We start from the raw sequence: 12,894 nt of genomic DNA on the forward strand, positions 1-12,894 counted from the left end.
TGTGCAGATTTTTAAAAACGTTGTTTTGGCATGAGTTGCCACCACAGCCCAAGGATCTTCACTGTGTGACTTAAGGTAAGCTGTGGCAGCCATTTTGTGTCTGGCTCCACCTCTTGTAGCAGCCATTTTGTGGCTGCTCCCACTACTGTGTATAAGAATTCCAAAGATGCCCGCAGGCTCAAAAAGGGTAGGGACCCCCTGCTATAAGGGTTACCTTTCTGAAACTACACTTTGGGAAGCAGCTGTATATTTGCCTCTTTGTAATGTGGGAATGGCAAGTTTAAGACATGGCAAAGTTCCTGCAACCATTTTCACTGTTAACTCAGACAAGGCTATTACAGTGCTGAGTAATGTAGCTGGGGAAAGACTATCATTTATTGTGGTGCCATTGCAAGGTCTTTTGTTTGGCCATATGCTGCTCATAAAAATATTCCCATCTACAGTTGTACTTTGTATCTAATAAAATACAAAATTTTAGGCATTTATGAGGATGCAGATCAAAGATGTCAGCTAGCAAGAAGCAGCAGAGAAACAGCTGACTTGAGTGTTTTTGTGAAATAATAAATTACTTGGTTTTTCCAAAAGATATTTAAGATGTCACTGAAAGACCATGATATTTTTAGTGACTGATTCATTATAAGATCTGCATTCAAATGTTCATCTACATATAGTGTATTTTGCAATTGAATTCTTCATGTGAATTAGTGTGAATTTGATTAAAATTGGGTGCAATCCGGCTAAGCATGTTTAAATCCACAGATTTCAACTGGAGAGTTTTAAGCATGTGCTTAACACTGTTGAAATAAAGAGGACTTCAAAGTGTTCAACATAGCTTAATTTGTAGTCTATCTTATTTTAAAAAATCATCTGCTGATTTTATGTTGACCCTTCCAGTGATTTTCAGGTATTATAAAAAAATGTATTTTTGTGACAGTTCCTCAAAATTAACTGCTAGATTGCTCCAAATATAATCAGAGCTAGAATAAGTACTAGGATTTATGTGACAAAATAATAATTTTGTTTTCTTCTTCTTGGAATGCGTGTATAGAGGACAGTCTATAAGCAATTGGAGATAAAGAGTTTCTCAGCTGTAAGCTATTGGAACCACATGGTTTCTCCATACTAGTGGTAGCTTTACACTTGCCAATATGCACCAACTGCCTTCCTGATTTATGAGTGGCTAAGATGTCTAACAACATAATAGCCAAAAATGGAATAAGAAGGTTTAATAAGAATAATTTGCAGCTGAAAAATTGTCTGTAAGAATGGATGGCTGAGATTATGTCATGCAAAAAATGTGAGCTGCCAAGTTGACTATGGATGACCTATTATAAAGAAGTATAGGTACTCCCTCTAGACCAACTTCCAGTTAACTCAGTGAGATTTTACTAAACCTTCCAACATCAACAATGTTGGATGAATAAATTATCTACTTGTAAAGTTATAAATGGAAGACTCTGCCAATAATTTTAGTACCAATAATATTAATAATACTACTATTAGGATGTTACAAGTTACTTATACTGAAAACAAGTAAAGAAATAACAATTATATGAACAACTACTAAATTCTGAAAATGTTCCAAGCACAAAACACATCATACATAAGATACCAACAAAGCTAAATGCCAAAAATCGTAATTGCAATCTGCACTAATATTGGCAGGGGGTCATAATCACTGAACACTTTGGAAGTGGGGAATTGGAACCAATTGACTGGAACTTGAATATCTTCTGCCCCAGTGCTGTTTCTGTGTTCTTAAGGGGACATACAACTCTCTCTTGGTGATGACAAGAGCTCTCTGTAGATGTTCCATTCATGTGAACTGGGAGCCAGCCATGGAAGCTGTATCATCCACATGGAAGATTGCATTGCTAAATTCACATAAGATTGTGACCACACATATTGTGTTCGTGATACCTATAGCTGTCAGGCTTCTGGACGGCCAGAACAGAACAACTGCAGAGGGCTAACCATGCATTCCTGAAGGGGGGGGAATCCTCTCAGGAGGCGGCGTGACTTCGCCACCAGCGTGTGTCTTATCACAGGACAAGATGCACTTACACTGGCGGCGAGGGCAGTTCCGTCGGCGCAGGAGCGCTGCGGAGCTGCACCTTGCCCCTCTGCTGGTGAAGTCTCCCCTGGCGCAGGCCATGGCTGAGATTTGTGGCGTCGGCATGGAAGGGCATTCCCAGGGCGGGCCAGGGGCGGAGCTGCCATTAGGCAGCTCCCTATGCCCTTTCGGCCCCAGACACCGGCGGCCAAGATGGCGTTGCTGCGCCTGCTTTTTAGCTTTTTAGCGCCTGCCTTTTATCCCCATAGAAAACAAAAAAATCATTTTAAAGGCTTTTTTTGTACTGGAAGCATGCGGGAAATGGCTTAGAAGGAAGTGTGGCTGTGCCTCTTCCCCGCCATCCCTGCACACCTGCATCTCAGGAATGCACAATAAGTTAACTTGCTTGTTTTAGAAATGCACTGGCCAAAGTGTTAAGAATGCTGGATTGGGTCTAAGAATACCAGGGTTCAAATCCCCACTCAGCCATAAAGTTTGCTGGGTGGTCTTGGACTAGTTTCAGCCTAACCTCCACCACCAGGTTGTTGTGAGGATAAAAATAGAGCAGGGGATGTATGCCACCCTGAGCTTGTCAGAGGAAGCCTGGGGTAAAACCTAGATTGCTGGATGAAACAGTTTAATCCTTTATGCAAAATATGCCGCATTTTCTGTACCCCCCCCCCGCCTCTGTGCCCCAGCCTATGAAAAGAAATAAAAGTTTAATCATACAAAATATCATAACTATTTTAAGGTATACTTAGCTAATAACAATTTCATATTTTCTTTCTTGTCCATCATTTATCTTTCTTGTATGCCATTATCAGCAGAAAACCTTGCTCTGATATTTCACAAGCAGATGACCAAGCTTTTGAACCAGAAAATGGCAGCTGAAACAGGGTATGTGGGTGTAAACAGAGGTTATTAAATTTTAAATATTAATTGTCGTGATTTTGATCAGCAAGAAGACTTATTTAATAATGTTCCATTTCGAGGAAAGTTAACTTCATCTGTCGCAGTTATGAAGTTGTGAAATGATTTAATAATGCATATGGTAAGATGTACAAAAGGGATGTAAACTCAAGAGAATCAAAACCACTGCATTTAAGTATTACCTTTGGGGTGGACTTGAAGAACTTATTACTGGAACTATAACTAGTGTATATTGAATAGCAAAACATAGTAATCATAGGGAGGAAGAAATAACTTAGAGAATGAACTATGCGTTTCTTTTCCCTGCATCTGCAGCCCAGCCCACCTGTGTATATAGGACCTCCAGTGTGTATGTGGAGAGCCTGCAACAGACAGATTTTTGACATTCCTGAGAACTTTAGATGACTGGGTGTTAAACAAAATATTGATGGTGGCTAATAGCCAAAAACGCAATGTCCATTATCAGAAGTACTCTGCTTTTGACTACTCAGTAGTGAGGATGTGGACCTCCTTTGAACATTTGTTGGGTGATTGTCAGTAAACTGTACGTTGACGTAGCTGGAAAATTATTTTCTCCAACATGGCAATTCTTGTGAAAGCGGAAACAGCTGGGAGCTCCTTGACACTTACAGACTGTGGCTTTATGGCTTGCCTTTTCAATGTATGTTTTTCTCTTTGTGTATTTGATGATGTTGTCATAGACTGTTGATATATCCTGGCTAGTAGTCAGAAAGTGTATCTCATTCCTGATGAGCCCACTGGAAAGTCTGGTCATTATTTCCCCTCTGTTGAAGTTCAAGCGCTAAAAACAGTGTGTCATTTAATTCCATCTGCCCCTTTTTGACAGCTATTGTTTGCATCACTGTGGCAGGATCTTCTATTCCCCTAAGGTCTTTCCTGTTCCATAATCCATACTTTCTGAAAATCTTAGTGTGTTTTTAAAATACTGGCTAGCCAACTATCTGCCACTAATTCTTAACTTTCTTTAATTCACGTAAGATTGTACATGATGATTCTGAGCAAGCAAGTTAGAAAACCAAATGGGGATTGATTGCTGGCTTTGTAAAGACTAATGGAAAGTATAAGTTTAAAAGATCCTTTTCTATGTTAATTTGTTTTACATTTAAGACCCACAAATATTTTCCACTGTATTATATAAAGTAATCCTCCTTCCAGATTTTCAGACTTGGTATATCCTGTACTGAGAATATTTTTATAGCAAATTGATATTTTGGAGGGTGTTGGTCAGGATTAGGTACAAATTTAATGTACATGAGAAACCTGGACATACATGCTGAAATCCTACAGATGTAGATTAGTCTGTACTAAACTACCTACTGAATCAGACCATTACGTAAAGGTCCCCTGTGCAAGCACTGGGTCATTCCTGGCCCATGGGGTGACGTCACATCCCGACGTTTACTAGGCAGAATTTGTTTGCAGGGTGGTTTGTCAGTGCCTTCCCCAGTCATCTTCCTTTTACCCCCAGCAAGCTGGGTACTCATTTTACCGACCTCGGAAGGATGGAAGGCTGAGTCAACCTTGAGCCGGCTACCTGAAACCAACTTCCGTTGGAATCGAACTCAGGTCGTGAGCAGAGCTTGGACTGCAGTACTGCAACTTACCATTCTGTGCCACAGGGCTCCCTAATTAGACCATTGGTTAGCTCAATACTGTCCACTCTAACTGGCTTTGGCAAGGGCCCTCTGCATGGAATTGAGTGGGTGATCCTCAGCATGTAGCTGAGTATATCAAACAGCAAACAGCCCTCTGGACAGACAAGACAGTGGGAAGGTCATTATGGTGTGTACTAAAAAGACACAGTTGAAAGGTATGCACAACCCCCCTTTATCCCTTCGCCCTCTGAGATAACTTTCATGTCCACTTCCCTTATTTGTCCCTCAAAACTTTGCCCCAGGTTTTTCAATTACACTGCCAACTTCTTCCCCTGCTGTTGAGAAAAGAAGAGAAGCCCTACTCCACATGGGAAGAGTGCACACTGGAGTGCATCTCAACATCAGTGTTGCCTCAAGGCTTCTCATGTTACTCAGCACAACATGAAGGAGAGTCTCCAGGTCTATGTAAGTGGAGAGGCAGTGGAGAATTTATTTCATTCTCAGAGTCCTTTGTCCATCTTTTTCCAGATCTCACTGAACTCTGTTGTCATTAGATAAAGGCCCTAGCTCAGAGGTTGTTGCACTGTGCAGCTGAACAGATGGTTGGCTTTGTTAATTTTGATCTCCTGCTTGTCAAATGAGAAACCTGATTAATTTTTGAACTTTGTTATTCTATTAAAGGAATATTTAAGATGAACTTATAATAACTTAAAGTATACATATGGCTGAATCTCATCTTTGACTTTATTCCAAAACATATCAAATAAATATCTCTTTCAATGGGTTAGTCAGATTTTTTTTCCCAAATTTTATATAACCATTCTGAAGTAATGGGAAGAGTTGATCTTTTCCAATAGTCTGTTATACACATAAATGGAACTATTAGTAAATTTAATACAATTTCTAGGTCCATATACTGAAACTGATTTTTACAAATCAGTTTCAGTATATGGACCTAGAAATTGTATTAAATTTGTAAAACAACAGAAATCACTATGGAGTCCTGGGGGATTATATATCCCATGGTCTCTTTGATCCTTTTTAGTACTGAGGTCCAGAATTTCTGGTCCTCTGGACATTCCCAGAAAACATGGGCATTAAAATACCACCATATATCTACATGGTTCTTATGTATACATTCAAATGTATGGTAGGCTGCTGCTGATGGTAATTCATGAGGAATCAAGTACCAGTCAAAAATCATTTTAAAAGTTCTCTTTATTATCTGTTGAGAATAATTTCTTGCGATCCATTCCCCAAATTCATTTCCAATCCATCATAGGAATGTCCTCTCCTAAGATATTTCCCCAGTTCATAATGTGTTTGTTATGTATAGATCCATTTATTTATTTTATTATATATTTTATTTATTTAAAACATTTATTAGCCACATTTCTTGCTTACGGAGCATAAAATGGATTACAACACAGATAAAATACATAAAATAAAATACATAAGACAAACACCTGAATATAGATCACAATTCAGGACTGCTAGTAAATTTAACCAAATAAGGACCTGAATGAAAAGCCCCCCCCCCACAACCTCATGTACCCATCAAAAGAGCTTCTTTGATTGATGGGACAGTCAGGAGGGCCTCTCCCTCTTAATTCCTGGGCAAGAGTATATGGGAGAATATATGTTTAGAATATATGTTTATCTTGGAAAGAAGGCGGCTAAGGGGAGACATGATAGAGGTCTATAAAATTATGCATGGTTTGGAGAGAGTGGACAGGAGAAGTTTTTCTCCCTCTCCCATAATACTAGAACACGGGGTCATCTGCTAAAGCTGGAGGGCGAGAGATTCAAAACAGATAAAAGGAAGTGTTTTTTCACACAACACATAGTTAAATTGTGGAACTCCCTGCCCCTGTGGTGATGGCTGCCAGCTTGGAGGGCTTTAAGAGGGGAGTGGACATATTCATGGAGATAGGGGTATTCATGGCTATTAGTTAGAATGGATACTAGTCATGATGCATACCTATTCTCTCCAGGATCAGAGGAGCATGCCTATTATTTTGGGTGCGGTGGAACACAGGCAGGATGGTGCTGCTGCACTCGTCTTGTTAGTGGCTTCCTAGAGGCACCTGGTTGGCCACTGTGTGAACAGACTGCTGGACTTGATGGGCCTTGGTCTGTTCCAGCAGGGCCTTTCTTATGTTCTTATGTGAGAAGATGCCCTGCAGTTACCCTGGTCCCAAACCATCTGCGCCTTTAAAGGTCAAAACCAACACCTTGAATTGGGCTTTGGAGTGGATTGGTAGCCCGTGTAATTGCTGTTACATTGGGATCACATACTCCCAATAGCTGGCCCTCACCAGTAGTCTAGCCGCAGCAGTCTTGAAAGGTAGCCACAAGTCTAGCTTATTGTGGTAGTCCAATTAAAATGTAACTACGACATGGGTCACTGGCTAGATCTAACTGACCCAGGAATGGACACAACTGAGGTACCAGCCAAAGCTGAGCAAAAGCAATCTGAACCACTGCAGCCACCTTTTTTTCTAAGGTTACTGCTGTGTCAAGCAGCACTTCGAAGCTGCAAACCTGGCTTTTCATGAGGAGTATAATCCCATCCAAGACAGGAGAGATTTGAAGTCCCTGGTGTGCCTTTCTACTAATCCCCTGTCTAGACCTTGGTAGAAGTTATCAACCAAGGTGACCAAAGAAGTCTCTGTTCCAAACCCCGGCCCGAAGCCAGATTGAAATGGGCCAGAAAACCACGCTTCCAAGAGCTGCTGGTGTTGAGAAGTAGCCACCCACTCAAGCACCTTGCCCAAGAATGGACTGGCTAGAATTTTCCCAACATAGTAGGGCTCAGGGAGGTTATTTTTTTTTCAAAACAGGTCTAATCACTGCCTCCTTGAGCATGGATAGTACAACCTCAAGGAATCATTTACATCTCCCCTTTCCCAGTCAGCCAGCCCCCCTCTGGCGGCTTTTATCAGCAAGGAAGGGAAAGGGTCAAGGACACAAATAGTAGGTCATTCCTCTCCAAGGATTTTGTCCACATCCTCAGGCTCCACATGCTGGAAGGTATAAATCAGACAAGCAGGTGCCAAAGATACATTGTCTGAATATGCATCCATGGCTATGATGTCAAAGCCCCTACGACAAATGAAACAGCTCAGCTGGACAATTATGTGCAGATGCAATGGTGGCAAAGAAATGTTGCCTTTTCGCCATCATCACTGCTATGGTATAGGTTCTAATAGTTCAAACAGTGCATGAATGTTGGAGATACCTCTCACTATCTCTCCACATATAATTTTTTCCAAACTGTGTTTTGCTTATTTAATGCAGCTGTGATGTGTTTGATCTGTTAAAAACTTAAACTTATTTTTTGTTTCCATTGTTTCCTTATTTCTTTATATGACATTTTAACCCCAGCTTTTATTAGACTCTCAAATGTGAATAGTTTTGCCTCTGTCCATTGTTGAAGATCTTCCAAAAAAGCTCTGAACAGGGATCTCTGTCCTCATATAAGACACTAAAATCAATTGGGGCAGTCCATTTCCCCCAAGCAGATAAGGAAGCATTTGTAGAGGGACCTGATTCGTAAGTCACCCTTGGATCACCCTTGTTGGTTTGGGGATATTAATGTTGATAGTTATGGCCAACAAAAGGAGAGATTTCTTGGCTGTCATTGGCCCAAATTGAAAAATAAGGTAGCATAATGAAATAGTATGGTGTGGCTATACTTTGTGAAGTTATTTTTATAGTGTGCTCAAGAATTATGTAGTCTAAAAATTGTGTTGGCAGTTCTCTGGGTACCATTAAAAACTCATTTAACTTGTTTTATTCACATCCAGACTTGATTTAGTTGCCTCACATGATTTTTAATTAGTATAGTTATAGTATTAGATGCAAATGGAAATTAGGATAATGCTGCAAAAAGTAGGACAGAATACAAAATGAGATAATTTACTATGTATACGTCTCTAGCTTTTATTATGCCAATCAATTTCTTAATAATGCTGCATTAATCTGGGAAAGCATGTCTCAGAGCAGTGAAATTAAGGTATACATTGGAGGGAAAGTCTTATAACAATAAAAAAGGCATAGCTTTATGGCTATGTAACAAATTGGCTACATCACCTGCTCATAAATTTGGCTAAAATAACCAAAATAATTAGATAATAAGGCATAATTTATGAGAAGAAATTAAAAGGTCTGGGGCAGGAGAAGAAATGCTATATATTAAATCATATATATTTATATACACACACATATATAAGTATACATACACACAGAGAGACATACATATATATCTATATACAGAGAGAGAGTTCAAATAACAGTAAGATAATGACTCACTCTCATTGGAAGAATGGAAACTGAGAGTTAATGTTGAATCTCCTTAACCCAATAACATGCCTTGGATAGACATTTGAAAAGTATGACATGATTCAACCAAAGAAGTATTTTAAAATCCTAATGATTTCATTGGGAAAGTTAAGCATTAGTGTGTTCTTTGTTAAGTCAAAGATGTCTTACAAAAACAGACTTTTAAAAGGGTTTTTTACACAAACTGTATACCAAGAAGAAGGTCTGTAAACTGTAAACACATAATTCAGTAAGTTGTTGGTACATCACTATCAGGAAATTATAATTAAACCAATTTTATAATTATCAATTCAAATGTATGTGTTTCAATCATAAGCCCAAACCTGAGTCCTAGGTGCTGGTGCATTGCCAAGGTCAGCATTGTGCCACACCACTAGTTGGTATCTTATGCTTACTCAGCAAAGGGGAATTATGTACAGACAATACCCACCTCCAAGGTGTAGAGGGTATAGTGTCCACTGCTATCCACTGCATCTCACCAATTATGTATTAGCATGTCAGTGACCCCACCAGGACAGCCAGAATTGGAAGCAGCCAACCAGCACACATCTATACACTCCTTAAAACTATACTTCTGGGAATAAAGTCAATGCCCTTTTCATTGTCTGCATAGTGCGATAGAAGATGCGCTACGAACTTTATTCATTACATGTTCCACCTGTAGCAAACTGTTACCAAAGGTTGATGACCTTCATGAGCAAGCAAGAAAAAAACAACAGGAGGGAAGAGAATAATGCTGCTGATCATCAGTGGTTCCCAAAGTTCCCAAAGTGGGCAGTACCACCCCCTGGGGAGTGATGGGATTACCTAGGGGGGCACTAAGAGGCATGGGGTGGCATGGGGGTGGCAGGGGGGTGCTGGAGGTGGGCCCCTTCAACTGTTGTTCACTTATTTACAATCTATTTACAATAGATCAAACTATGGCACAGTGCTGGCAAATCTGGTAGAAACTATCAGAATTTTTGGTATCACTGGATGAGGTTCATCAGTTTTGTTGAATAAATTAAACTAAAGAGTTTTAATTTGATTTTGAATAGATGTTCAATTAATTGTTACTGTTTTGAATTCTATTGTTGTTGTTGTTATTGTTATTATCTTCCTTAGTGAATCATGCAAACCACAATTTTGAATAATGCTTTTTATAGGGTAAGGTATGGGGCACTGGGATGAGTTTATGGAACCATAGGGGCGGTGGCCTGAAAATGTTTGGGAACTACTGATCTAATTGATTGGCATCTTCCGACCAGAAGAATTAGCAAATATTTCTACTGAAGAGAATTTTCCAATAGGCATTTCTATGCATAGGATTTCCACTTTCTGCCAGTCATTTTCATGTTTACACTGGTGGGGGAAAAGGCATTCTTTATTCTGTCAGTGATGGAATCCTGTTTGCTGGCTATTCCATTCTCTGCTCTGAAACTTTCTATTTGCAAAAGAGAAAATATTTTGTTTTGTATAAGGAGAAGGAAAAAAAGTAGTGTTTAACTCCCCTTGCCCACACATTCTGGTTTTGTTTCAAAATGTGCATCCAACCCATCATTTGAATATCCCAGTAAAGACAAAAAAACCTCACATGCCCTTGGTACTGGGTCATCCTATGCCTGTTCTGCAAACAAGAATCACAATCTTGTTCTGCAAACAAGAACTTTTATTAAATATAAAATGGGGACCTTTTAATTAAACTTTACAAAGTTTCTTCAGAGGATCCGTTTTAAAAAATAGAGGAAGAGAAGAGTTGGTTTTTATACCCCAATTTTCTCTACCTTTTAAGGAGACTCAAACCAGCTTACAATTGCCTTCCCGTCCTCTCCCCACAACAGACACCCTGTGAGGGGGGTGGGGCTGAGAGAGTTCCGAGAGAACTGTGACTAGCCCAGGGTCACCCAGCAGGCTTCATATGTAGGGGTGGGGAAACCAACTTGGTTCACCAGATTAGAGTCCACTGCTCATGTGGAGGAGTGGGGAATCAAACTCAGTTCTCCAGATTAGAGTCCGCTGCTCTTAACCACTACATCACCAGGTACAATCCCTGAAAATGTCATCCTAATTAGGTGGAAAATGAAACAAAACCAAAAGATATAGGTCAAAGTGTATTTCCCATTGAACACAATGGAAATTTTAAAAAGACCATTAATTTCTGATAATGAAGAATTCGAATCAAGTTTTTTAAAGCTGTTTTTTGCAGCTGTGGAGAAGTTTACATCGGGACCACAAAACGCAGCATACAAACAAGGATAAAAGAACATGAAAGATACTGCAGACTTGGCCAACCTGAGAAATCAGCAGTGGCTGAACATGGACTGACACAAACAGGACACAGGGTCTTATTCCAAGACACCGAAAGACTGGACAATTCTACCAACTATTTTGTCAGATTGCACAGAGAAGCCATTGAAATTCATAAACATCAGCACAACTTTAACAGAAAAGAAGAGAGTTTAAGAATGAATAAGGCTTGGCTTCCTGTCCTAAAAACCTCCAGACTAACAAAGACTATAGTCAACAATAGCCATGGAGATTAGCTTTGGACTTCACCCATTAACAGATCACTTCAGGATACAATGGTTCCATATTAACATACCACACCCTCATTAGCACATTATCTTGATACTTACAGGACAATGATTAGCACATTACTTTTGCAGGACAATGACTCAGCTCAAACCCAACCCCTTTCTGACTATATCTTCCTACACACTTGACACTGAGAGACACTGTCCTTCAGTGTTGCTACTCTGAAGATGCCTGCCACAGTTGCTGGCGAAACGTCAGGAAAGAAAATTCCAAGACCACGGTTACACAGCCCAGATAACCTACAAGAACCAATGAACTCTGACCGTGAAAGCCTTCGACAATATTTTAAGTTTTTTAAAACTAAAATGAACCAAATAGAAAAATAAATCTACACACATCTCTGCCAGCCATCAAGTGGTGTTTATCATTTTAAATGAATGCATGACCAAACTTTCAGAATGCCTAATTTTGAGAAACTCTAAAGCCCAGACAAAATAGCAGGTGGTTAGTCAGGTGAATGCAGTGTGACTATCCACTTTCCCATCAAAAATATATCAGCACTCTCTCACTGTAATATGGATCATGAATCTAGGGTGAACAGCATGTATGCAATATGGTCTTAACAGCTAGCTAGCTCTGTCCAAGAATCCCTTCAAAAATGAAATATTTTAGATCTCATACGCATTCATTTTTATTCATTAGAAAGCTGAAGTTTTCAAAAGAGATTGGGAGAAGAGAGGAAGAAAACTATAAACCATATTGCAAAAGAACTTTACAGTAAACCCACCTGCACGAAGAGATTTTTCCTTCAGTTCCACCTTTGAAAAAGAAATAATGCCCCCATAAAGACAGAATAAGGGATCCAATGTTAGAGGTTTAAAAAAAGAGCTCTGCTCAAAAAACAGACCAGAATAAAATGTGTTCAGCAAATGAAGGGGGGGGGGAGATCCTTAAATGTTACCAGAGACTTGATTATTGGCAGCAGAAGGATATTAGCCAACTTATAATGGATTGTCAAACTAAGTCCTTGTTTTTATAACCTCCCAAGTTCTTTGCATTGAGTCAGCATTCAGCCATCTGGGGTGGAGGGAAAGAAAGTTTTGTTTAAAAATAATGGAAAGATCAGTTAAATTTATGTTTCTGTTATAAATGAAGAGGTGTTTGAAAGAAAAACATACTTTTCTGGTACGAATGATTTTTCTTTGCAAACCGGAGAGGCTCTTCCATGGCCACTTCAACCCAAGGCAGCTGTGAGTTTGTTAGCCTTTACTGGGTTCCAGTGGACTTGGGGTCTAACTAAACATTGGAAGCAAAGACTCAGACAGTCTTTCTATTAAACCACTTCTATTAAGAGAAAAGCCACTTATTAAGAGAAAAGCCACAGACAGTCTTTCTATTAATAGAAAAGCCACTTAAGGGAGGGGAGGTAAATTTAGC

The sequence above is a fragment of the Euleptes europaea genome, chromosome 9 (assembly GCF_029931775.1).
Source record: "Euleptes europaea isolate rEulEur1 chromosome 9, rEulEur1.hap1, whole genome shotgun sequence".
NCBI classification, from domain to species: Eukaryota; Metazoa; Chordata; class Lepidosauria; order Squamata; family Sphaerodactylidae; genus Euleptes; species Euleptes europaea.